This window comes from Schistocerca piceifrons, chromosome 2 (assembly GCF_021461385.2).
Source record: "Schistocerca piceifrons isolate TAMUIC-IGC-003096 chromosome 2, iqSchPice1.1, whole genome shotgun sequence".
In the NCBI taxonomy this organism is placed as follows: domain Eukaryota; kingdom Metazoa; phylum Arthropoda; class Insecta; order Orthoptera; family Acrididae; genus Schistocerca; species Schistocerca piceifrons.
In genome coordinates, this window is record NC_060139.1 from 996,066,250 (window position 1) to 996,093,490 (window position 27,241).

Below are 27,241 nucleotides of genomic sequence, written 5' to 3' on the forward strand. Positions count from 1 at the left end.
GAATAATGTGCCTCGTAACCGTAGAACTCTGGCGGCGATGTGAAACGCACTTCTTGTAGGAGTACAATATCCACGTCCGCAGCGCGTAACATATCTTTCAGCATTTGAATTTTAAGCGGTGTCCGTATGCCATTAATGTTTATCGTGGCAATGCGGTACGCCTGGCTTCTGTTCATCAGTTGTAGGGCGGTGTCATTAAGCGTCCATCTGCACCCCCAGCGCTCCTCAACACACTAAGTTGGTCAACATTTCCCGACCCCTCCCGGCCTCTGGCCAGGGCTGTCCTCAATCGTCGCGTTCGTATTTTCATCCTGTTCCTGTTGGTCCATTTCTTGCGCCCAGTCCCCAAGCATATTTCCGGAACTGGTCGAAGGATGGGAGGTAACGTTGTCATCGCTCTGATGTTGGACAGTTGTTATCTCCACTTCCTCCTTCCGGTCACCAGAAGGAGAGTTCAAGTTATCGTCGCTGTGTAGTTCCTGCATCGTCATCTCGGTATCTGTTGAATCCACTGGTCTCAGGTCGATACTGTCGTTGTCGTCCACTGTCCCCTCGGGACTATGGCTATCGTCAGCAGAAGTCAGTCGACGCTTCTTTCTTCTCTTCGGCGAACGCTGTTTCCGTTGCCTTGCTTCCGCATCGGCTCTTTGGGTTGCGTATCCTCCGTCTTGGGCCTGGCCTATCACGCTCTCGGTGGAAGCACTGGCAGCCACCACGGATGAGCCTGGAGCGGCCGTCAGCTGCATCTCTTGTGCGGTGTCCTGTGTCTGCTGTGGTGGAACCGGTGGTCGGAGTTCCAGTCCGTTGGTGTCCATGTTCTCTATAGGGGGCAGCTGCTGGTGCCCATCGGAAGTCTGCCTCACGTCGCCTCTCAGGGCTTCCACAAAGGTCAACGGTAAGACAGTCGTCGGTTGTGGCGCCTGAACGTCATCCCGTGGAGTTTGCTCTAAACGTCGCTGAAGGCATTCCGAGCGGACTTGACCTTCTTTCCCGCACCCCGAGCAAGTGCGAGGTTGCCCATCATAGATTATAATCGCTCGACAACCTCCTATGTACAAATAAGAGGGGACGTGCTTGCGCAGTTCTATCCGTATTTGTCGCACCCCATTTAAAACGGGGTACGTGGTAAAACTCGTCCATTTTTCGGCCACATGGGATAGAACTGTACCGTATGGTCGAAAGGCGTCGGTAACAAGTTCAGACGGGACCTCAAACGGAAGTTCGAAGACTCGTATAGTGCGGATCCCCATTCCCGCGTGATCGACTGTAACCGCACCAACATTCCCGTCGGCATGACAGAAACGATACCCGTTCGGTGATCGTTGTAGAAGTCTTTCGCAAGCAGCCTCGTCAACAAGCTTGACATAGACGACGCTTGAAAAGAGCGATAAATTGATTCCCACGATTTCCTGTGGATCGATTTTTACCTCTTCTCTGAAGAAACGTTCAATCTCGTGTGCCTTTGGTCGTGTATAGTCGTTCGCAAAACTGAACTTCAAAGTCGTTTTTCTGTACGAGTGTGCCATCTCGTTCTAGACTCACAACACCGCACACGTGAAGCTGCTCCGGCGTTAACAAACAGGCGCGCGCACCACAGCGCGGCCGGCAGGCAACACGGTCCGCACTGTGTCACTGCCGAAGGCAGACTGCAACTGAGCTGACCACTCAGCTACCGGGGGCGGACAACAAGAAGAAAAGAGATACTTTGAAGAATCAATCTATAGTGCCTCGTGAAAACTAATAGTTTCAGTGTTCAGAATGCCTGATAATCAGCTTTTAGACTTTCCCAAATAAGTTCACTAATACTGATTCATTTTATTATAGGACGATTACAGATTATTCAGCAACATGAAATGCAAAGGAAGGTAATACAATGTTTGTACGATATCTACAATGAAACACCGAAGAAACTGTTACAGGCATGCTATTCAAATACAGATATATGTAAAGAGGCAGAGGAGGAGGAGATTAGTGTGTAACGTCCCATCGACAACGAGGTCATTAGAGACGGAGCACAAGCTCGGGTTAGGGAAGGATGGGGAAGGAAATCGGCCGTACCCTTTCAAAGGAACCATCCCGGCATTTGCCTGAAGTGATATAGGGAAATCACGGAAAACCTAAATCAGGATGGCCGGACGCGGGATTGAACCGTCGTCCTTCCGAATGCGAGTCCAGTGTGCTAACCACTGCGCCACCTCGAAAGAGGCAGAACATGGTGCTGCGGTCGACGACGCCTATATAAGACAACAAGTGTCTGGCGCACTTGTTAGATCGGTTACAGCTGCTACAATGGCAGGTTGAGTTTGAACTTGGTGTTACAGTCGGCGCACTAGCAATAGAACACAGCATATCCGAGGAAGCGATGAAGTGGGGATTTTCGCATACGACCATTTCACGAGTGTAACGTGAATTTCAGGAATCCGGTAAAACATCAAATATCTGAAACCGCTGCGGCCGAAAAAATATCCTGCAAGAGCGGGACCAACGACGACTGAAGAGAGTCGTCCAACGTGACAGAAGTGGAACCCTTCCGCTAACTGCCACCCATTTCAATGCTGGGCCGTCAACAACTGTAAGCACGTGGAACATTCAACGAAATATCATCAATATGGGCCTGGGAGCCGAAGGCCCACTCGTGTACGCTTGATGTCTGCACTACACAAAACATTACCGCTCGCCTGGGCCCGTCAACACAGACACTGGACCGTTAATGACAGGAAACATGTTGCCTGGTCGGACGTGTCTCGTTTCAAATGTTTCGAACGGATGGACCAGTACGTGTATGGAGGGGAACTGTTTGAAAAAAAGGTAACTGCATACAAAAAATGCCATAATGTCGACCTGTATAAGAATGTAACTTGAAACACACGAAAATTTCTGCACTGACGTAAGGCCGTGATAAAATAAAGAAACTGACAGAACCTACATTGCGCAAAGGAAACGAAATAATCACGTATTATGAATCTCACCTGCACGATTCTCTTCAGCCGTCGGTGGTCCCGTTCTCGTAGGGTCTTTTTCCGGAGGCAGCGATGTCGGAGATTGAAGAGAAGTACTGGCAGTAACAGCAGTATAGCAAGACTCCGCAACAGCCCAAAAAATACTGCTAAAAATTACTACAGTCGGTCCAGGGAAATTGGGTTCATAATCTTGAAACGGAATGCCAATGAAAAACATGACTCAACCTTTAAGTTCTAAAATTTCAGTTAGGAAGTAACTTATTAAAATAATGTAGACTGTAATATGAACATTCATTTCAACTAATAACTTTCGTGGTACAGTAAATTTACTCAGAAGATCAGTCAATAGAATAATTATCAAAAACTCGACTGTTACGTAGGTGAAGTGGACCAACAATGCAAGTCAATAAAAATAAAAAATAAACTTTTTGCCTCATCAAATAATACCTTGTTCTTCATTTCAGAACCTTTTCTGTGTCCGCATGCTATCCAGCCATTCTTCTCAATCATCATCCTTCCTCGTAATAACTCTGCAACTCACGTAGTTTCGAAAGTGTGCCCATGCGTTACACTGTACACTCAACTAATACCCCGCCTGCTGCACACCGCAGCTATGCACTTCTGGCTGTCAAAGATTCTACAACTCCATAGTGCTGTCATCGCAGACATGGGTACGGTTTCCAGAATGAAGTTCGGAAGGTAGATGACGAGGTACTGGCGGAATTAAAGCTTTGAGGACGGGGCGTGAGTCGTGCTTGGGTAGCTCAGACGGTAGATCACTTGCCCGTGAAAGGTAAAGGTCCCGAGTTCGAGTCGCGGTCTGACACACAGTTTTAATCTGCCAGGAAGTTTCATAGGTACGGTTGCCTAAGAACGCCTTCTCTGACCACAATTCTTCAAATATATCATTTTTATTTACAAATATTAACACATTCAATAACATAATCAAAAAATAGCCATCTTACACCACACTGACGCAGCTGTGAAATCACTAACACGGAGCAATTATCGCGTAAATGGGAGGAAATGGAGTATCGATTTCATGTTTGCCGCTCTACTCAGGACGCTCAAGCAGAATGCATAAATCCACAACAGAATCCTTCTGTCAATATATGCGTATGTCTTATCTCTGTGTTGTACACTAACTTCAGAACTTTTTTTAATCTGCTCTTTCGGTTTGAAACATGGAGCATCTGGTGATATAATTTCTCCAGCACTCTATCCTGTGTTTAAAAAATGCATATAATACTTTTTGTTGTGAACGATGCAAACTGACTCTCGTGCAGTCGCAACTCGGTATCTTGTTAAGAAGCGTTTTATATTTCTTTCGTACGGATAACTATTGGGGAACGAATAAGATCGTTTATCCTATTTGCAGAGAATACAAACATAGCAATAAATAGCAAATTACATATTGTCCGATCTTCGGTTAATGAAAATTCATGGACGCTAACAAATGGTTCCTCACTGTACTTATCACTAAAGTATGGAAAAATACACCATGCAGTTTACAATTTGCAATAGGTTTTCCGCCAGTACATGCCTAAAATATGATGAGATACAGTTCAGAAACGTTCGTAGTGTTAAATTCTTATTGTTTCAGCTTGACAATAGCTCTGACTGGATAAACATACCCAGAACTGCTGAAGGTCCTAAACAAATATCTGTTTGCAGTGCGAATGTTGTCAGGCATAGGTGACACAAAAACATTAAATCCAGAATATTATGCGTACTTTCGTTTTGTTACGTCATATAGGATTATTTTTTGGGGCTACTCATCAAACAAGTTACGTTTTCTAGGCACATAAACGTCTAATAATAATTATTTGTGGTGTGGACTCAGTAACAGCCTGCTGATGTCTGTTTAAGGTACAAGAGATATTATCTACTGCCTTCCAACATACTTATATTGTAATGAGATTTATCTTTTATTTTTTTTTTAAACCGACAGCTCAGTTCATAGAATCAGTGCTAGAACTAGGAATAATCCAGACAATGATTTAAAGTCGTTTACTTTGATCCAAAAAGGTGCCCCATTAAAAGTTTAACTACTAATAAAATTGAGTTTGTTGGTGGTCAACTCCAGTTGATGAATTACTTAGAAGAACCAACTGCTGTGTATGCGTCACTAATGATATCAAATAATCTGAGTATTAGTAGAATCTGACTTCAGTACAACAGTGAGATCATTGCAATTATGTGCTGTAAAATGATTTTGCTATTTGGTGATGAAAAATGGAAATGAAGTCCCATGCTTCTTTAGAGAGCGTAGGGGAACGATGCGGGAGACCCGCACCGCCTTACTAGGCAAGGTCCTAATGGAGGTGGCTTGCCGTTGCCTTCCGCCGACCGTAATGGGGATGAATGATGATGATGTAGACGACACAACAACACACAGTCATCTCGAGGCAGGAAAAATCCCTGACCCCGCCGGGAATCGAACCCGGGACCCCGTGCTCGGGAAGCGAGAACGCTACCGCGAGACCACGAGGGGCGGACAATACATAGCTACCATAGCCTGAAAATCCATGCGTTCCTCAGTGAATTGACCATTTACCTGTTTTATGACAAGTTATTTATTAACTTTTGAATGAAAATTTGTTTACAATTTTGTTTTTGCTTAGTCACATCCATGAGGACAATTCACTTAGGGTATGCAGATAGTACACCAGCAATTTTGTATTTCTTCGTAAATATTTATTGTGTAATGTCGTTTTTCTGACATGTTCTATATGCTGGATGATCGCATCTCTTCAAATCTTTGATATTTCTCTTATACTGTGGTGATATGTTCATTTACTGAAATGATAAATGATTATATGATCTTCAAAACATTAGTTTACTCATACTGAGTATGAAGGGCCGACCTGTACTTGCTTTCTGATGAGATGAAAAACTTCTTAACCAAGATCGCAATAAGCTCTGTATTGTGGATAATACACTGTTTTATTTGTTGCGATCTTTGCTGAGAAGTTTTTCTTTTATTAAGATCTTCAAAACGCCTGTTCGTTTGTCTGTATAACTGTTTTTGTGGATTACGCACATAGGGAAGGTGGAAGGTATTTGCCGGAAGCGGTATTGTGAATATTTTCTTATAAATCTAAGCAGTAGTTGACGTAATAAATTATTACAAAAGCATTAAAAGGTCGCAAATTTTCGGTTGGCAATATGTCAGTTTTAAAAATATCGATACGTAACTCACATTATTGTCAACATGATCTGCATTAGAGAATTCACGCCGATACGTTTTTATCTCCTTGTTATACCATCAACGCTGACGTAGTTTCCGCTTTTTTCTGCGTGCCATCCTTCCACTGGAAATATGGTGGAGAACCCAGATAGAACAATAACGTTAGTGATTTTTCTATCGAGGGGACCAGAAGTTTTGTAAAACTTCTTCAATGAAATTTCCGCCGTTTGATTGTAAATTAATATTTATTTACTTCATACAATAATGATTTCGGCTTTATAGTCGATGAAATGTCACAAAATTTCCAATATGATTAAACGTCATTATCGAAATAACAGGTATGTTTCTCAAATCAGTCGTCCTGTAATATATTACTTTAGTGTCTGATGGTTGTTGCCTGTATTTTTGTGTTCTACGTTGGAATGGTTGCGTGTAGTTGGCGTTTTCACTATTCTCAAGTTATTGGCAGAGGAATGTAGGTAATTGCGGTAAGAAGCTAAATAAATCGTAACTGATATATATCGAACGACTGGATACACAAATTCTGAAACATCCGAAATTTCATATTTATCCTAAACGGCGTTCTCATGTGACAATCCAGTTACGTATTACGTGACTCATTATATAATACCTTTATTTCCCCATTATACTCTCCGTTCTTGCTGCGTGAAGTTCTGTCTTCCGACCGACTCTTTTAATTTTATGCGAATTAATTACAAAATACAACAAAATAAAAATGAACTATACATCCATTAAAGAATGTATTCCACATAGCCCTATGTTTACGTACACATTTCCGTTTCTTCCTCGGACAGCACAATAAAATCAACAACATTAATTGAGAGTGAAAAGTGTTCAGAATGCGACACCTAAATCCACAGCGTTCACTTTCTATAGACTAATTTGTAATGACACGGAGTGTTTTCCATTTAATGAATTTACGATCGACTGAATGAGGCAGGCCTGACATTATATGCAACACTCCGTTCTCTGCACACAGCGCTTGTAATTACGAATGCATTCCCAATTTTTCTCGCTTTATTACTTTATTAGCTCGCGCAGTGTTAACAAAATTTTCTTTTTAATTAACTTTTTTGATCATTTGGCCATGTTGGAGTTTACACGTTTAACGGAGACAGTTTATAAACAAAACAAATAAGTTAAAAAAAGCATTCATTTTTGACGCGTTCTACGCTTGTCATGCTGAAAAAAACAGAATCTATGAGGCACTCGTCACGAGCTTCCACAAGACATGATTCTTCCTTTTCGTGCCGTAATTCACACGGTCGGGAGCAATATTGAAAGTGAAGTAATACGAACTAATCTTCGAAATTTAGTTCGCACAACAAGAGATCACACAGCGGAAAAACAAGTATACTGAATACACTGATCAGCCATTACATTATGATCACCGCGACGTTGGATGCCGCATGGTGGTGTTGCGGGCACGTGAGTCGGTAACAAAAGTATGTACACTACTGGCCATTAAATTTGCTACACCAAGAAGAAATGCAGATGATAAACGGGTATTCATTGGACAAATATATTATACTAGAACTGACATGTGATTACATTTTCACACAAGTTGGGTGCAAAGGTCGTGGCAAATCAGTACCCAGAACAACCATATCTGGCAGTAATAACGGCCTTCATACGCCTGGGCATTGAGTCAAACTGAGCTTCGCTGGCGTGTACAGGTACAGCTGCCCATGCAGCTTCAACACGATACCACAGTTCAAGAGTAGTGACTGACGTATTGTGACGAGCCAGTTTCTCGGCCACCATTGACCAGACGTTTTCAGTTGGTGAGAGATCTGGAGAATGTGCTGGCCAGGGCAGCAGTCGAACATTTTCTGTATCCAGAAAGGACCCTACAGGACCTGCAACATGCGGTCGTGCGTTATCCTGCTGAAATGTAGTTTTTCGCAGGGATCGAACGAAGAGTAGAGCCACGGGTCGTAACACATCTTAAATGTAACGTCCACTGTTCAAAGTGCCGTCTATGCGAACAAGAGGTGACCGAGACGTGTAACTAATGGCACCCCATACCATCACGCCGGGTGATACGCCAGTGTGGCGATGACGAATACACGCTTCCAGTGTGCGATCACCGCGATGTCGCCAAACACGGATGCGACCACTTTGATGCTGTAAACATCCGAAAAAATGGCGTTTTGCCATTCGTGCACCCAGGTTCGTCGTTGAGTGCACCGTCGCAGGCGCTCATGTCTGTGACGCAGCGTCAAGGGTAACTGCAGCCATGGTCTCCGAGCTGATAGTCCATGCTGCTGCAAACGTCATCGAACTTTACGTGCAGATGGTTGTTGTCTTGCAAACGTCCACATCTGTTGACTCAGGGGTCGAGACGTGGCTGCACGATCCGTTACAGCCATGCGGATAAGATGCGTGTCATCTGCACTGCTAGTGATACGAGGCCGTTGGGATCCAGCACGGCGTTCCGTATTACCCTCCTGAACCCACCGATTCCATATTCTGCTAACAGTCTTTGGATCTTGACCAAAGGGAGCAGCAATGTCGCGATACGATAAACCGCAATCGCGATAGGCTACGATCCGACTTTTATAAAACTCGGGAAGGTGATGGTACGCATTTCTCCTCCTTACACGAGGCATCACAACAACGTTTCACCAGGCAAGAAATCGGTTGGAAACTTTCCTTATGTCAGCACGTTTTAGGTGTCGCCACCGGCGCGAACCTTGTGTGAATGCATATCACAGCATCTTCTTCCTGTCGGTTAAATTTCGTGTCTGCAGCACGTCATCTTCGTGTTGTAGCAGTTCTAATGGCTAGTAGTGTAAGTGGAGCAGACACATAAGGGGGATCTCGCTAGCGAAGATATGGGCTGCAAATGTTGAAATCCGTTGAGATAAGCGGCTGTGACAAATGGAAGATTGTTATTACGCAGATCTCTGTAAACAAATATCTCGAAAATGGCGAAGGTGGTCGAATGTTCACGTGCTAGTGTCGTGAACATCTACGGAAAGAGGTAGAAGGAGGTGAAAGTATCACTAGGCGCAAAATGTTTGGATGTCCACGACTCTTCACAGAATGTGGGCTTCGGAGGCTTGTCTGCTCTGCAAACTATGATTGATGGTGATATGTGGCATCTGTGCCGAAAGAGCACAATGCTGGTGCACCCACAAGCGTTTCGGAGTGCACTGCTCAATGTGTATTGTTGAACGTGGAGCTCTGCAACAAACCACCCCTACGTGTTCATATGTTGACACGACATCGTCAGTTACGAAGGCAGTGGACACAGGACCATCGGGATTCGACCATCGATCAGTGGAAACGTGTAGGCTCTTCGAGTGGATCACATTTTTGCTACACTACGTCGATGGTCGTCTCCCAAACGGAGTCATCGAGGTGAACAGCGGCTCGGAACGTGCAGCGCGTCAAAGACGCTGCCTTGTGGGAGCAGTATTATCCCTGCGCTTGCATGGGACCTGAGGTACTAATCGAAGACACGCTGACTGCAGCGAACGTCCTGCATTCCTTCAAGCTAGATGTCTTCCCTGACAGCGATGTCATTTTTCAGCAGTGAAATTGTCCGTGTCTCGGAGCCGGAACTTTGCTATAGTGGTTTGAGGAGCAGTATAATGAACTCTCGTTAATGTCTCGGCCACCAAATCCGCCTCATGTAAATACTATGGAACCCATCTATCGGGCGCCATCACAGTTTACATGGATAGGTAGCCCGTTATTTAGGCGAATTATATAACCTTTGTGTATACATACCTCCACAAACCTACCAACAAACTGTCGGATCCCTGATACCACAATCAGTGATGTATTTTGTTCCAAAGACGGACGAAAATACTATTAAGCAGGTGGTCATAATGTTTTGGCTCATCAGTGTATTTACATGAACACTTTTGCCGAAGGGACTTCCGCTTTCAGTTAAACGCTTGGATTTCTCTCAAAAGTATGCCCAACACAATCGTTGCTTCTAACTTGGAGCGTCAGTCTGTCGATACAGTCATCGTCCAAAAGAATTGTGACTGCTGTAATTGTCGTTTCGGTATTGCATAGCGAGTGATTATCCACTCACGAAGTCATCATATTTTTGAATCACTTTCAGTTTACCGTATTATGATAATCACAACCCTGAAGTTCCGTGTAAGAATGGCCATAATCTATACCAAATGTAGACCACCCCGAGTTGGATCGTTTCTAACCTGGCACGCACATATATTTCGGGCGTTAGCATTTCACAGCAGCGCTTGAACACTATGTCCTCAAATATTTGCTGAATATATTCCAATCTCTGTCTTCCACTGCATTTATCTCAGTAGTTTCGTCTAGTATCATGGAAGTTTTTCTCCGATGACGTAACAATTGTCATATAGTCCTCTCCATGGTGTTAACAGCAATTTCCATTTCTTTCTTTCTTCTGGTGAGAATCTTCTCATTCCTTATCCTATCATGTAACCTAATTTTCAACATCCTTCTGCAGCACCACATCCCAAACGCTTCGGTTCTATTCGGTTACAGTTGTCCCACTGTCGACGGTTCACTTCCATACAATGCTATGTGGCCTAATTAAAGCCTATGTATGGTATTGGTAGGCTTCTTTTGGCAAGAAATAGCCTCTTTGCCTCTCCTCGTCGGCTTCTTATTTCCTTCTTGCTCCGTCTGTAATGGATTATTTTGTTCTCAAGGTAGCAGCACTCCGTAACTTAGTAACTTTGTCTACTTCGTGATCATCAACTTTGACGTTAGTTTTGTTGCTACTCTTATTTCAGCTGCTTATCACTACTTTCGTATTCTGCACACATTAGGTAGTTTATTCCATTCAGCAGACCTACAGTCCTTCACTTTCACTGTGGGTAGCGTTTCCCTCAGAGAATCTCATTATTTGATATCCTTCACTCCGAATTTTTATGCCACTCCTGGATCGTTTTTTTATTTTTGCCATTGCTTCTTCGATGTACAGGGACGATGTACTTTGGGCGAAAGACTCCCTCCCCGTCTTAAACACTCTTTAATGCGAGTACATCGTTCCAGTCTTGTTGTTTCCTCTTTGTTCTTGTACATATTGTATATTACTTGTCTCTCCCTATAGCTTAACGCTGTTGGTCTTAGAATTTCGAATATATTGTACCGTTTTACATTGTCGAACCGTTTTTCTGGGTTGACAATTGCTACGAGTTTTCTCGTAGGGTTTTAGGAAGCATTTTTTGAGTTCTCGTTTAGCGAGTCAATCAGGTCAGAGCCCGCCTTGTGGCGAATCCTGGGTACGGATTTTGAAGACACAGTTTGTGTTCTGAGAAGGTTAACGAGCCGCGCGGAGTGGCCACGTGGTTTGAGGCGTCATGTACGGATTGCGCGGCCCCTCCCGCCGGAGGTTCGAGTCCTCCCTCGTGCATGAGTGTGTGTGTTGTTCCTCACATAAGTTAGTTTAATTGAAGGAGTGTGTAAGTCTAGGGACCGATGCCGTCAGCCCGCATCTCGTGGTCGTGCGGTAGCGTTCTCGCTTCCCACGCCCGGGTTCCCGGGTTCGATTCCCGGCGGGGTCAGGGATTTTCTCTGCCTCGTGATGGCTGGGTGTTGTGTGCTGTCCTTCGGTTAGTTAGGTTTAATTAGTTCTAAGTTCTAGGGGACTGATGACCATAGATGTTAAGTCCCATAGTGTTCAGAGCCATTTTTCGATGCCGTCAGCAGTTTGGTCCCTTAGGGACTTACACACAGTTGATCATTTGCAAATGTTAGCGGAAGATCTTGTATTGCAGTCTGATGGAGTTGTTAGTGTTTGCTATTCGTTCAGAGGAATCGTATACGTCATGTGTAATTATTTCCTTGGTTTATTTCACGAAGTCTTCTACATGGAGCTATGGTCTTTCGATTTTCTGAGGACGTAGGCTTCGATGCTCAATACAGGACCCATTTACATTTATTCGTCAGAATGGCACAACATTTTACTTGATCACTCTTCCGACCGATGAGTTTTTGTCCATGGTTTTGCGATATGTACAAATTTTGCTTTGGTTTATTTCGTATCACGTGTAATTCCGTGAGCCACGTGTTTTCTGAGCGTTAATGTTACATCTGCTATCGTATTTTAATTACGTTTGAAGACAACTAGACGCATTGTATGCATTTTTCTAAATCATTTATTCCTTGTGATCACTTTCATATTTATATGAATTTAGCAGTTCCCGTGTAATCATAGGCCGTAGAGGGTACCATTTACCTTTAACAACGAAATAATTTGTCCTGCATTCTAACTACAATTAATATTGAAACTAAAGTGAATTGCGGTGAACATTATACTTCACGTTTATGTGCATGATTTTTCAACATAAAGGATGCGTGCGGAGTTGGTGCAGCTGTCAAATCCGCAGTCTTTCATTCTAGAACAAGAATTATTTGATGCCTTACGTTGTAGGAGACTGGGTCCAGATGCTCAATGAAAAGCACAGGACTATAAGCCGCATTACTCTACATGTTTTCATGCAAGATGAGATGTTGCTATGACTACTTTGTTTCACGTAAATTCTGTTTTCTTATGTTATATCGATAGTAAATCGATGAGCTAAGTATGTGTTCTGTGTTTATGTAGTATTTATGAATTTTTCAGTTAGATCTGTTACCAGTTTGATTCATAGTTTAAACATTGTATATGAGAGTGATTTTTTTTAAACTCAGGACAAATTCGCACTTACTGTCATAGGTAATTCGTTTCCAAAACCTAGCAGGAACTTCAGAAATTTAACTAAATTTAATTGGTAACCAGTCAGAATTAGCAGTATCTAGAATTGGAGACCAACGGAGCTCTGCTCATTCTACAGGATAGTCCTTGTAATGCCTCTTGGTAACCAGTATGTCAAACAGTGATAGTTTCTGCCCCCTTTTTATGCAAAGTGCAGGATTTCTGCACCTGTCACTTAACTGTGTTTTTATGCAGTAATATGCGTGGCGTCTTTTCTTTCGGACATGTCCGAAAGAAGAGACACGACATATACAACTATAACCGTACAGGTACGCCTCGACGAGCATATGACTCTTTCAATGGCGATACATACCTTTCGTTCCTCCCCTTGCGAGAATTCAGCGAGGCTGCGAGCAATGCGTAAAACGAACGGGATCACAACATCAGTAGTGAACAGTATTTGGAAATTTTGGTCGGACGGGAAGAATGACAGAACGGTCATGGCGGTTCAGGCCACTATTATAGAGAAGCAGAGCATCTGGATTCGAATCCCTATCCGGTTCAAATTTTCAAGTCCAACTGTTGAATTATTTTATCGCCCAAAGCAGTTACGACAAGCAAATTTACCTTCAGTCATCCAAATTTCCCTTTAGTTATAACTGTGCTCCGTTTCCGCCTTTATGCAAACTGTGTGTACTTGCAACAACTTGTAAACATAGAAAATTTGGCTCACACGCAGTTCTACTGACAATCACACGCGTGCCATCAACGAAATAAATGGAATACAATAGCTATGAAGATGAGCTATTTTAATAGGGGCACAGCTGAAATAATCACAGCAGTCAAGTCAATCTCGGCGAAATTCTGTCCTTCGCGTATTATTTTTACTCTATCTTTTAGTCTAAACAAATAGATTTTCTCTGGTGACATATTTCAATGTCTCTGCATGACGAGGCAATAGACCCCCCGAAGGAATGGAGGCACGCTCCCTTCCTTCTGTCTTCACTGAAGCGACTCACGAGTGGTGCCTGGGGCTGAAGAGCGTCCACTTACCACGAGTGGCTCAAAGGAAAGGTCAGGCGGGCGTCATTGAGGGATCAGAATGTCATGTGAAAACTCACACAATGGATGACGCCATCTTCATTATCTTTATGCCGCTGTGCGAACACGTCAGCTCTGACTCTCCAACGTCGGCACGCTTTGTTGCTAAATTACTTTTGGCTCAAATGGCCGTGATTACGTAAATACGCAAACGGGAGAGTGGGGAGGTTGCGGTGGTTTTGTCTGGGCTCACTTGCGCATGACACCCCGGAGGACGGAGGGCTTCACAATCGGTTGCGTGTCCGGTAGAGGGTGCTTCGCACGTCCAGTCTGCTCGCTCCCCCCAGCAGCATGCGCTGTTGGACCGACAGCTGTGATTCATACACTGCGACTCCACACACACTGCTTCAACAGTGCCATCATATCTAGGAAGAGGAACATACCACGATCTGTGACAGGTCAATGTGGGAATTACAACAACTAACTGCCAAAACGCCTAGGTGAGAAATAGTATTGACGTCAATCTACCGTTTAATGCACGAAAACTGTGACCTTTCTGGAGAGCGGAAACGTCCTCCGCATGAGTCAACATGGCTTTCGCAACGACAACTTTGCGAAATAAAGCTCGGTCTGTTAGTCCGCCAAACCCAGACGACATTCGACAGCGAGTACCCATGTTGATTCTGTGTTAATTGACTCCCGGAAGATGTTCGATACAAAGTTCCCTCCACAACTTTGGGAACAACATGCTACGTGCTTACAACCGAGATAGTTGGGAGTGATATACGTGTGCTACTGGCCAGAATACAGAATAGTATGCTCAAATAATGATTAACAATGCTACATACTAGTATTGCTCAGTTTTATATAAACTTATATTACCTGTCCGTGGCCTTGAGGACGGCACCGCATTGTAGAGGTACGCTGTTCACAGTTCTGTCAATTGTAGTTCCGTTCGTATGAAGGCAGGACAGGCGGCGAGAGCAGGTAGTACACGCAGCTACAGTAATTGACAAAGGCCCCATAGTGTCATATTCCTTTGCACCAAGAAAACCATAGTGACCGATAAATGCGAAAGAAACTGAGCATTTCTATCAGCGGAGTTGTCAACAGCATACACTGGCACTGAGATTACAGGTACTGTGATCGTCCTCGCTCAGGAGCACCCAGCAAAATACCAGAAGGCCAGGAAAAGTATTTAGTAGTGAACAATAAACGTAGTAGGCTCAAAAATGTCCTTGGATTGACTGCTGAACTGAACATCTCCAGGGATACACCTGTGAGTGAGTCAACAGTGAGATAGCGCATGGGAGAAAACAATCTCCAGGGTTACGTTGCAGCAAGGAAGCCATTGTTGCACGCAGATGACAAGAAGAACAGCCTCCACTGGGCTACGATACACCATCTTTGGACAGCAGGGGTTTGGGAAAGGGTCTTATTCACTAATGAACCCAATTTCGAAATATTTTGAAGTAAACGGTCTCAAGTCGTACGCCGCTCACCCCATGAACGCTCAAGGGCGTAACTCCAACTGTGAAACATAGAGAGGGGTCCCGTAATGTTATGGGGGACTTTTGGAGAGAATTTGGTGACTTTAGAAGGAAACATGAACCAATAGGGTTACTAGGCCTTTTTCCAGCGACAGGCCAAGACATTTGGTTTGCGCCTGATTGGGAAGTGCTTGTCCTGCTGCGAGACAACGACCCGAAGCATAGAGCCTGCTTGTTTCAGAAATATGTCAAGTCTCTAGAGGGTCAGAGATTTTTGGAAAACATGGAATGGCCTCCCCAGTCCCCTCATTGTAACCCAGTCGAGCTACTACGGGATTAGTTGGACAGGACGATCCGTAAACGGGAAACCATGAGTGGGAAACACTTGTGGGAGGTCCTGCAGGAAGAATGGAGGTTAAATCCAACAGAAAACCTGGCAAACTGACCCATCGCATGCTAAGAATATGCAAGGCAGTGATTAAACCAAGGGGTCGCTATTTTGAGGAATCTAAAATTTAATAAGGTCATTTATCTATGTGTTCTTTGAGCTTAGTAAGCATTTAGACAACAATGAAATGCAGTTTTATAACATATTCTTTTCCATTGTCCATAATCACTTGGTGTTTCCAAAGTCATGGAGGGTGGTGTAGTTCCGAACTTTCACCTGCTGAACAAAATGCGAGCGGACAGAATATGACAACAGTTTGGTGAAAAGGTTAAAGACTTTTTAGTTAAAGTAACACACAGTGTCATTTTAGACGGGACCTTCAATTCTTGTGCAGACCAAGGGAGTGTTAAATGCGCATTACTTTTCACAATGTATCTAAATGAAATTGTGGATGTTATAGGCTCCCTTGGGCTGTTCACGAGTGTTAAGAAGTCGAAATGACAGAAAACTGTTACTTTTGATACAAGCAGTGAATTATAGTTCAATCCCAAGCACTTTCAGGAAACCACATGGTCGTTTTTCTTAAAATAGACCTTAGATGGAATTGCATTAGAACTTCCTTCTTACGAGATGGCCAACGAGGAAACGGGTTCTTGTTGTATCTGATTGTGCCGGAAAGTAGAACATTATTAAAAAAATATTTTTCGAATCACTAATGTCACCATTGAGATCGAAATGTCGTTTTCATCAAATATCGCTATGCTATTCAAGAAGCGATTGATCGTTACCTTAACGTGTTTCGCTTCTATCTTTTCTCTCTTGTCTGAACAATACACACTCCTTTCAACCTGAGTAAAATTCACACTCCATCACGCAGCTGTCTTCTCTAGGTCGTTTTCGCTAGTAGGAATCTGACACTGGAGTGATCATCTTCACTGTATCGGAGAACTACATATACCTGCAGATCCAAAAACGTCAGTGACATATTTGTCAAACAACAATTATGCTGAACTGTGTCTGCACTCCTTATTCCATTACAACTAAAGACCCTTATGACTGAAATTATATCTGTTTGTGCTGGACAGTAAATCATTTTGAATCAAAAGTTAGAGCGTAGGGAAGAAAAGGCTCTCTAAAACTATAAAACGGATTTTTCTTAGAAGTTTCTTAGCCAGATGACGGCTGGTAAACTGACGAATGGTACAGTGTATTTACTGGTGTGAGATCTTGTTTCGCAGAGAAAGATTTAATCGCTTGAAAGTAATCATGGTAATTAATTACAACTTAATTACTAACTTGAGGGAATATTAAAAAAAAAAATTTCCGAACAGCCATACCAAAAGTGGGTAATACATTGACAAAGCATTAATATTTTTTTTTTTTTGGAAAAAAGTATAACTGCATGAAAGAAATCAAGGTAGTTAAGAATTACTTAATTGGCGAATCGCAGCCAAATGCACAGTGGGAAATAGGCAAACGGTACACCAACAAGACGAGCATGGGATCTAGTTTTGTAAAAAAAAAAAAAAAAAAGATTAAATTGCTTGAAAATAATCTTGATGATTTTACGGAAACTAAAATACAAGGGCTATGTGGAACGTAAGGTCCGCTAGGTCGCGAAATGGGAACGACAGTAAATATAAAATGAATCCTTGCACTGATGTGTTGGACGGTGTCTGTGAATGGCGTCACGTTGCTCTTTTCAACTCTGGGCACACTGTGTGCGCTTAAGGATGCCTAGAACAGTAGTGTCTCCCGCTATGTATGGATGCCCGCTCAGAGGTTCCGCCTGATTCCATGCAACCCCGTATAATGTAACTGTCATGCATTTCCTTCTTCAGGATAGTTCTCGCCGCTAAATGCAGGGGCGACGAGGACGCCCCTGCAACGTTTTCCATGAGAACAGTTTGATGACCAACCACACAGCCGGGTCTTGTCTCCCTCTGATGTTTATCTCTGCTCACATGAACTGCTGGGTATGATGACAAGATTTTGACACAGGCAACGAATTGCACACCAGCGCAGAGAAATGGCGGAAAGCACAGGCGGCTGACTCCTTTGACAACAATAAAGTTTGTACAACGCTACGACAAATGTCTACTTCCTAGCAGCGATCATACAGAAAAGCAGCTGGACGATGAAGCAAACTGTTGCCTGTAAAACAACTTTTTTTTAAATTTTCACTGCAGTTTTAATTTTGCGACCGATCCGACCTTACTTTCCGAATAGTCCTTGTAATTTACGAACTACAGTAAATAAAAGAACTATCAAAAATTTCAAATAACAGTATAAATCGAAACTTCTCTGATTTCTCTGAACTGTACACAATTAACGACAGAAAAGTTCTCAGTATTTAAATGTATTATACATCATGTTTTCTGAACAGAACATGAAAATAAAAAAAAATTGGAAAAGGTCAAATGTTTTTTGAAATGTTTCGTCTGCAACTAAGAAATAAAATAGATCAGATGAACGTTTCGCTCAGCTTTAAGTGATGTTAGAAATTTATTCAACAAATGAGATTTCTACTAATACTTGAAAACTGTTTTATGTAGAATCGTAAAGTACTAGAGGATATTTGTCTGGCATAGTATCACTCAGTGTTCTAATTACCTCATTAACTTATCTGTATGTCAAAAGCTGTACATGATTTTGAAGTTTGTCTATTTTTTTTTCAGACAAATCATTTGAAAAAATATTTTTTTTAATTTTTAAATTACTACGGTTGTCCAGAAAGTAATGCACCCCATTTTTCTTCAAAAATTCGTTATTGTACGTAATGAGAATCACACACACGAAAGAATGGTGTTTTATTTACGCACCCTATTTTCCCACGTAATCTCCATCCCGTTCTATGGCACTCCTCTTGTGCGAAACAAGAGGGTGTACGCCCTGTTGGTACCAATCGTTGTCCTGGTGGTGGAGCCAGTGCTTCACCGTGTGAGTCACATCCTCATCGTCCTCAGAATGTCTTTTAACGAATGACATCCTTTAAGGGCCCAAAAAAATTGTAGTCCGATGGGGCTAGGTCAGGACTGTATGACGGATGAGGCAACACTGCCAACCCTGTTTGTGATGTGTTCAGCAGTCCTCACTCTTTTGTGGGGCCGAGCGTTATCGTGTTGCAACAAAACATCTACAAGGGTTGCTGTGGCGCCAAAGTCGCCAGAAGCGCGTCATCAGTTTTGTTAAGGTGTTGACATGTGTTTTTGAATTAACGGTACCGCCTCTTGACATCAAATCAATGAGAATCACACCTTCACAGTCCCAGAACACGGTGAACATGACCTTACCGGCGGAAGCAGTTGTTTTGAATTTTTCTTCTGTGGGGAGTGGGAATAGCTCCATTCCATCGACTGCCGTTTTGTTTCGGTCTCAAAATATAGAACCCAGTTTTCGTTACCTGTCACAATCCGAGAGATGAAGGCCTCCCCCTCGGCAACAAATCAAGACAAACGTTTTTCCTGTGCGATTTTAGACACCGCGAGATCCGTCTTGCATACACTTTTGAATATCCAAGAGTGCGGATAATTCCATCCTTCGCTGATTGACAGATGCAGCGCCAACTACCGAGTCGTAATGCGTCCATCCTTGCGAATGGCAACATCAGCTCGCTGCAACGAGTCAGGTGTCACAGCCGTGGATGGTCTCCCCAACCGCTGCAAATCGTGGAGCTCCGCCGAACCTCCTTCTGATAACCTCACCCTCCGTACCCAGAGACTATCTGTACTTCTGTCGACAGCAGATGCTTCATAGACTTTGCGCAAGGGTTTGCGAACATTCCCCACAGTCTCCTTCTCTGCAGTGAGAAATTCAATGGCGGCGCTTATTTGTAAGGTACATCACCCACAGATACAATTTTGATACTGTCCTCAAGCTACGCTATCTGTTGGAAGTGATGGAAACTTGACGCGCTCGCTCAGGAGACTTCAAATAATACGTACGTAACATTTCGCATTCATAGCATTGTTTTCGGATCAAAAAAAAAATGCAGTGCATTATTTTCTGGGCAACCCTCGTAAAAAGCGCCATATAATATATTAACAAAGAGCAGATACCGTACAGTAGATTTATAAAACAAAGTGGTATTTTTTTGTGTTAACTTGCCTCTTTTCCAGTCCAAGTATTCGGCGGCGCGCCCTGTATCTATAGTTCCGTGTTAAGGTACGCCCTCTGCGGAAAGCCATTTCACAATTGCCGAGTTGCCGAAAGAGCCGTAAAGCAGGAGCTATCTGCCGCCGTCCCCGGCAGTTATCGAAATCCGCCTACATAAATCGCCCTTTAAGGACATACACAGGCGCGCAGACGAAATCGATTAGCGGCCTGGGGGCCAGCAGTAATCGGCCTTTCTGAAAGGGAGGAAAAATAGCGGGGCTGGTGGCCCAGAGGCGGGGTAATGGCCCGGAGGTAATGCTGATAGCTGCCGCGCCAATTACTGTCTCTGAATGTGTCAGCACCGCGCACGCCGGGACGCCTAATTGAAATCTATTTTAATGTTCGTCACCTATTACGTCACACCGAGGGTCACCGATTTAGTACGTCGGGCAGCTGGAGTAATCGACCAGATGTCGCGGAGACAGAGGGGGCTGCCACGATCGTTCGTCATAGAAGTCTTTATTCCACGCCGTAGAGCGTCGCTCGGTAGTGCGTTCCTACTGGATGAGATATCCTTGAACTACTGACGGCCTTGGGAGAGCCAGTCCTGACAAAACTCTACCATCTGGTGAGCAAGATGTATGAGACAGGCGAAATTCCCTCAGACTTCAAGAAGAATATAATAATTCCAATCCAAAGAAAGCAGGTGTTGACAGATGTGAAAATTACCGAACTATCAGTTTAATAAGTCACAGCTGCAAAATACTAACGCGAATTCTTTACAGACGAATGGAAAAACTGGTAGAAGCCGAGCTCGGCGAAGATCAGTTTGGATTCCGTAGAAATGTTGGAACACGTGAGGCAATACAGACCCTACGACTTATCTTAGAGGAAAAAGATTAAGGAAAGGCAGACCTACGTTTCTAGCACTTGTAGACTTACAGAAAGCTTTTGAAAATGTTGACTGGAATACTCTCTTTCAAATTCTGAAGGTGGTAGGGGTAAAATACAGGGAGCGAAAAGCTATTTACAATTTGTACAGAAACCAGATGGCAGTTATAAGAGTCGAGGGACATGAAAGGGAAGCAGTGGTTGGGAAGGGAGAGACAGGGTTGTAGCCTCTCCCCGATGTTGTTTAATCTGTATATTGAGCAAAAAGTAAAGGAAACAAAAGAAAAATTCGGGGTAGGTATTAAAATCCATGGAGAAGAAATAAAAACTTTGAGGTTCGCCGATGACACTGTAATCCTGTTAGAGACAGCAAAGGACTTGGAAGAGCAGTTGAACGGAATGGACAGGGTCTTGAAAGGAGGATATAAGATGAACATCAACAAAAGCAAAACAAGGATAATGGAATGTAGTCGAATTAAGTCGGGTGATGCTGAGGGAATTAGATTAGGAAATGAGACAAAGTAGTAAAGGAGTTCTGCTATTTGGGGAGCAAAATAACTGATGATGGTCGAAGTAGAGAGGATATAAAATGTAGACTGGCAATTGCAAGGAAAGCGTTTCTGAAGAAGGGAAATTTGTTAACATCGAGTATTGATTTAAGTGTCAGGAAGTCGTTTCTGAAAGTGTTTTTATGGATTGTAGCCATGTATGGAAGTGAAACATGGACGATAAATAATTTGGACAAGAAGAGAATAGAAGCTTTTGAAATGTGGTGCTACAGAAGAATGCTGAAGATTAGATGGGTTGATCACATAACTAATGAGGAGGTATTGAATAGAATTGGGGAGAAGAGGAGCTTGTGGCACAACTTGACTAGAAGAAGGGATCGGTTGGTAGGACATGTTCTGAGACATCGAGGGATCACCAATTTAGCATTGGAGGGCAGCGTGAAGGGTAAAAATCGTAGAGGGAGACCAAGAGATGAATACACTAAGCAGATTCAGAAGGATGTAGGCTGCAGTAGGTACTGGGAGATGAAGCAGCTTGCACAGGATAGAGTAGCATGGAGAGCTGCATCAAACCAGTCTCAGGACTGAAGACCACAACAACAACAACAAGATATCCTTACTTATATTATGTATATTCGAAGCTTCATTTGTGTGGGAAGTGACATCTCTTACGGTATTCGCGTGATCAAAACCTAGTTCCTGTAATACTATTTTTGAGATACCGTCAATGGAAGTTCGTACCAGGAAGAAATAATGCCAGGGGCGGCACAGATTTTGGCTTGTAGGCCGTGCACGACTGTCAAACCACTCAGTCACGCTGCACATTTATCTCGCCGTCACGTGCGAGGTGAGGTAAGAGGGGAAAACTGAGGACGTGCTTCAGTTAAATGACAAGGCAGACGCATTGCATATAACTTTGTTTTGTATTTCACATTTCTTAGTAACATAGACCACAAATAAAAAAATATTCAGTATTATTTATTTTAGGCACGCTGAAGGCATAAGAGAGTTTTTAATCTAGTGCACACTGTCGGCACACAGACAGACACAGAAAATTTCGCACTTTACTTGCCACATAATCGTGACTGATTTAGTTTCATAATCGAAAGTATGTCTATCGAAGCATTGTAACACTTTGGCAACCTCGTTACGGAATGTGGAATCTTTTATCAGGAAAGCAATGTAGAGGTCCTGGACAGCTTTAAGTTAAAAAGATTTCTCATTAAAACTATTGTTACCTTACAGAGCAGTCAGTTATTTCTGCACATGCTTTGGGGCTCTTGCAATTGAAGAAGCAAATGGTCTCGAAAGTAGCTCTAAATCAGATGTAAGACTGACTGTGCCCTCCAAATCTTTATCCAACTACCCTTGAATTATTTCAAGGCCGCAATCAGTTCTTCAAAGCTAGTATTTTATTGAACGCCAATGAGCTTAGGGAACTGGACTTTCTTTGTCAGAATGAGTCCCCTGAGCCACACGACTTTCTTTTCAATTGTGTCCCCATCAAATCAGAAAGACGTTACCTTGCAATATCTTACTGTGGACAATGTGCAGTCAAGTCCATTTAAAATGCTAAGTCTGCAGTCCATTACAGATGTTCTAACTTAGGTCGCTGCACTTCTTTTCCTTGATAAATTCAACAATAGCGAGTTTTAAATTGAGGACTCATTCCAGGCATGCCTCTTGACTTAACCAACGTACTTTGTAGTAATATGTGAAGTCTCCTCGCCCAGTTCCATTCAAAACTGTTGCAACTTACAATGAAATATTGGGTGCGACTTCACAGATTTTATTATTAGTGCTCCATGACCACAAGTTTATCAGAAAGTGCTTCTTGACGTTCAGAACGATGAATCCTGTCTGTCGATTATTGTAATTTTTGTCCCTTCATTGTCAACTAAATCTTTAAATTCATAGCCGGCCGGGGTGGCCGAGCGGTTCTAGGCGCTACAGTCTGGAACCTCGAGACCGCTACGGTCGCAGGTTCTAATCCTGCCTCGGGCGTGGATGTGTGTAATGTCCTTAGGTTAGTTAGGTTTAAGTAGTTATAAGTTCTAGGGGCCTGATGACCTCAGAAGTTAAGTCCCACAGTGCTCAGAGCCATTTGAACAATTTGGGGATCAGTTCGAAGCGGGACTGGTCGCTATCACGTCATCAGACAAGACTTCCTCCTGATAGAGGTCTTTTGTGTTCTCTTTCCATCTAACACATTTCCCCTCTGTAATTAACAGTGGCATTCCCGTTGCGCTCTTAATGTTACCACCCTTGCTTTTAATTTCACTGAAGATTGTTTTGAATTCTGTAGTGATTCCGACAGTGATACCTATTTCGACTTCCGGACATTTTTATGGAGCCATTTCGCCTTAGCTTCCTTGTACTCTTTATTTCATTCCTAAGTGACTTTTATTTCTGTATTCTTGAATTTACCTGAGCGTTCTTGTACTTCCTTCCTTTAATCGTCAGCGGAGGTATTTCTCTTGTTAACCATGGTTTCTTCAGCATTACTTCCTTTGTACCTATGTCTTTCTTTTTTTCAATTTCCTCGATTGCCGTTTTTAGAGATTTTCATTCCTTTTTCACTGAATGAGGTAGCCATTAACGCACTATCTGTGGCCTTAGAGAACTTACGGCGTATCTCTGCATTCCTTAGTACTTCATTATCCCACGTCTTTGTACAGCGATTTTTCCTGAATAGTCTCTTAAACTTCAGCCTGTTCTACATCACTACTAAATTGTGATCTGAGTCCGTATCTGCTCTTGCGTACGCTTTACAATCCAGTAATTGATTTCGTACCTCGAGACCGCTACGGTCGCAGGTTCTAATCCTGCCTCGGGCGTGGATGTGTGTAATGTCCTTAGGTTAGTTAGGTTTAAGTAGTTATAAGTTCTAGGGGCCTGATGACCTCAGAAGTTAAGTCCCACAGTGCTCAGAGCCATTTGAACAATTTGGGGATCAGTTCGAAGCGGGACTGGTCGCTGAAGACAGTTCCACGCCACTCAGTAAGATTCCAGGCCAAAGAAGAATCTGGTGACGCCCTGGGAAGCGGTGGGATACCAATTTCACTGGTGTCCGCCATACTACCCACCAACCAGGAATGTTGACCTGGGGTGCCATTTCGTTTCATAGTATGACCCAGTTGGTTGTCGTCTGCCGCACCCCTACAGCAAGCAGTACGTAGACGATATTCTACGTCCCGTTTTGTTGCCTTGGGCTCACATTTCCGCATGATAATGCCCGCCAGCACAGTTTCTACGCTTTATCCGTTCTTTCTAAACTCTACTCGCCAGCAAGGTCGCCGGACATCCCTCAACAGAGTGCCTTTGGAGCAGTATGGGCAGAGCCTTCCAACCACTTCGGAATTATTTTGACACGTTAACTGGACAGTTTTTTACACGTCATCCCTCAGGTGGACATTCAACCACTCTGTCAATCAATGCCGAACAGAATAACTGATTGCTTAAGGACCAGAAGTGGACTCATCAATTTGTGAAGCTCTTTCTCTTGAATAAATTATCCAATTTTTCTGTAATTGTAATCTTGTGTTTGTCCCTGCATGTATATCATATCTACCGACCTCCGTCACTTTCGGATAATTCCTTCGTGTTAGAGTGTGTTTAGAATGTGGAAGTTGACTGTGTGGTCTTTATGAAAAAAAGAAACAGCAACAACAGTTTCATTACTGTTGTGACGAAGCAAACATATATGTCAGTATCGATATACCTGAAGTAGGAAACTCCTTTGACTCTAGAAACATGTGGTGCGTCTTTGTTAGGTTGGATAGAGAATAGAAGACGAAACCTTCCAGTGGCAGAAAAACGCAGTCACAGCTTCAGTGTGACTGTGCGACTGTGTGGGACCTTCTCCTGATGAGCTGCGCTGCAAACTGTAGGGAAAGTTACCTCCAGGTTTCTTATGCGTGTTTCGTGAAGATACGTTTTATAAATTTCAAGGTTTTTAATCTATAGACTGCTACTGTGGTCGCTGGTGAAATATACAGTCACTTGATACTCAGCAAATTCAAGTATATAAACGCTTTTATTCGAAACGCTTAAATGAAATTGAGTTGCAGAGCATCAAGTGACAACTTTGTTCTGGAGTGAACATAACAGCAGTGTATAAATTTTTAAAAAAAGTGGTCTAAGAGCTAACAACAATTTAATGTTGGTAACATGCGGTCACGCGTGAAGTGCATTTAATTTTCTTTCATGTGCATGCTTACATTGTAACTGGAACCCCATTCGGTTTATATTCGTCTCGACAGAGATTAAACTGCCCGCGAAAGGCAAAGGTCCCGAGTTCGAGTCTCGGTCGGGCACACAGTTTTAATCTGCCAGGAAGTTTCATATCAGCGCACACTCCGCTGCAGAGTGAAAATCTCATTCTGGAAACATCCCCCAGGCTGTGGCTAAGCCATGTCTCCGCAATATCCTTTCTTTCAGGAGTGCTAGTTCTGCAAGGTTCGCAGGAGAGCTTCTGTAAAGTTTGGAAGGTAGGAGACGAGGTACTGGCAGAAGTAAAGCTGTGAGTACCGGGCGTGAGTCGTGCTTCGGTAGCTCAGGTGGTAGAGCACTTGCCCGCGAAAGGCAAAGGTCCCGAGTTCGAGTCTCGGTCGGGCACACAGTTTTAATCTGCCAGGAAGTTTCATATCAGCGCACACTCCGCTGCAGAGTGAAAATCTCATTCTGGAAACATCCCCCAGGCTGTGGCTAAGCCATGTCTCCGCAATATCCTTTCTTTCAGGAGTGCTAGTTCTGCAAGGTTCGCAGGAGAGCTTCTGTAATGTTTGGAAAGTAGGAGACGAGGTACTGGCAGAAGTAAAGCTGTGAGTACCGGGCGTGAGTCGTGCTTCGGTAGCTCAGGTGGTAGAGCACTTGCCCGCGAAAGGCAAAGATCCCGAGTTCGAGTCTCGGTCGGGCACACAGTTTTGATCTGCCAGGAAGTTTCATATCAGCGCACACTCCGCTGCAGAGTGAAAATCTCATTCTGGAAACATCCCCCAGGCTGTGGTTAAGCCATGTCTCCGCAATATCCTTTCTTTCAGGAGTGCTAGTTCTGCAAGGTTCGCAGGAGAGCTTCTGTAAAGTTTGGAAGGTAGGAGACGAGGTACTGGCAGAAGTAAAGCTGTGAGTACCGGGCGTGAGTCGTGCTTCGGTAGCTCAGGTGGTAGAGCACTTGCCCGCGAAAGGCAAAGGTCCCGAGTTCGAGTCTCGGTCGGGCACACAGTTTTAATCTGCCAGGAAGTTTCATATCAGCGCACACTCCGCTGCAGAGTGAAAATCTCATTCTGGAAACATCCCCCAGGCTGTGGCTAAGCCATGTCTCCGCAATATCCTTTCTTTCAGGAGTGCTAGTTCTGCAAGGTTCGCAGGAGAGCTTCTGTAATGTTTGGAAGGTAGGAGACGAGGTACTGGCAGAAGTAAAGCTGTGAGTACCGGGCGTGAGTCGTGCTTCGGTAGCTCAGGTGGTAGAGCACTTGCCCGCGAAAGGCAAAGGTCCCGAGTTCGAGTCTCGGTCGGGCACACAGTTTTGATCTGCCAGGAAGTTTCATATCAGCGCACACTCCGCTGCAGAGTGAAAATCTCATTCTGGAAACATCCCCCAGGCTGTGGCTAAGCCATGTCTCCGCAATATCCTTTCTTTCAGGAGTGCTAGTTCTGCAAGGTTCGCAGGAGAGCTTCTGTAAAGTTTGGAAGGTAGGAGACGAGGTACTGGCAGAAGTAAAGCTGTGAGTACCGGGCGTGGGTCGTGCTTCGGTAGCTCAGATGGTAGAGCACTTGCCCGCGAAAGGCAAAGGTCCCGAGTTCGAGTCTCGGTCGGGCACACAGTTTTAATCTGCCAGGAAGTTTCATATCAGCGCACACTCCGCTGCAGAGTGAAAATCTCATTCTGAAATTGTTGTTACTGATTACACACACTCACTTCAAAATTTTCGGACCCCACAGTCACTATTTCGCTTTTTTGTAATGGATTCAACTACTGGTACGTATTGCTGCACTCATATGG